Here is a 1,101-nt window from a genome sequence, read left to right as displayed (position 1 = left end):
TAAAAGCTTATCCTTCCAAAAAAGTGACATAGCGCTAGTTGTTTGAATATCAGAAATCAATAGCATACACATATTTACAGCTAATTCTAGTATTAAATAAGACATATTTCAATCTTTTTCTTGTTAATTTTGGGATAAATATATATTAATATGTAGAACGAGGTAATATAGAAAATAAGAATTTTGTTTATTGTAAAAAGATTTTGGAAGCTTTTACTTAAAGATGCTAAGAAACTAGTAAACTGCCGTCCTAGTAACGTAACATAAAAATCTTATAAATACACTCTAGGAATATATCTACCAATAGGTTAACTAAGAAAATAATAAAATGCTAGAATGTATCATTTCTATTGATTTATTAACAATTAACTTCCCTTTAAAGTAGTTCATTAACACAAAACTACTGAATCAAAAGTCTTTTCCCCCAACCGGTCGGTCAACTTAAGTTTATGGGTTTAAAACATTAAAATCTGGCGTTCGATTCCTCGCGGTGGATAGATGTATGGCTTTGCGCCAAAAAAACTGAAGCAACATTGTTCTATAGTGCTGTCATCTAGTGTTAAATGTTTAGTTTATACGATATTTATTTTTACGTTTGCTAAATTAGGGACGGCTATCGCAAATAGCCCTCTAGTAGTTTTACGTGAAATTCAAAACAAAACAAACCAGCTTCAAAAATATTTGTTTTATTAAAACTATAAGAGCTTAACTATACCCCTGTTTTGTACCTATTACGTTATAATAGGTTTTTTCTTTTACTGAGTAGGAAACAACTGAAAAGTTACAGAAAATTGGTATTTATTTGCATAGTCTTTTCCTATTTAGTCATGCTTCATTCACGTTAATGTTTTATTTCAACTTTGCTACAAAAGTAATGAAAGCGCTTATTATGCTGTACTAACAGATGCACAGCTAGAGATTTATGAAAGTATTTTTTTTTCGAAATATGCCAGTGGCAATATAAGAATTGAAAATACATAATAATAAAATTACTCACGTCCACTGGGCTTGTTTATCTAAATAACGTTTTATTTTCTACTAGCTCAGTACCCGTTCCCTGGACGGAAGTTATGTAAATTCATGATTAATGAAAGGTTATCT

This window comes from Limulus polyphemus, unplaced genomic scaffold (assembly GCF_000517525.1).
Source record: "Limulus polyphemus unplaced genomic scaffold, Limulus_polyphemus-2.1.2 Scaffold1314, whole genome shotgun sequence".
NCBI classification, from domain to species: domain Eukaryota; kingdom Metazoa; phylum Arthropoda; class Merostomata; order Xiphosura; family Limulidae; genus Limulus; species Limulus polyphemus.
This window is presented reverse-complemented; position numbering follows the sequence as displayed.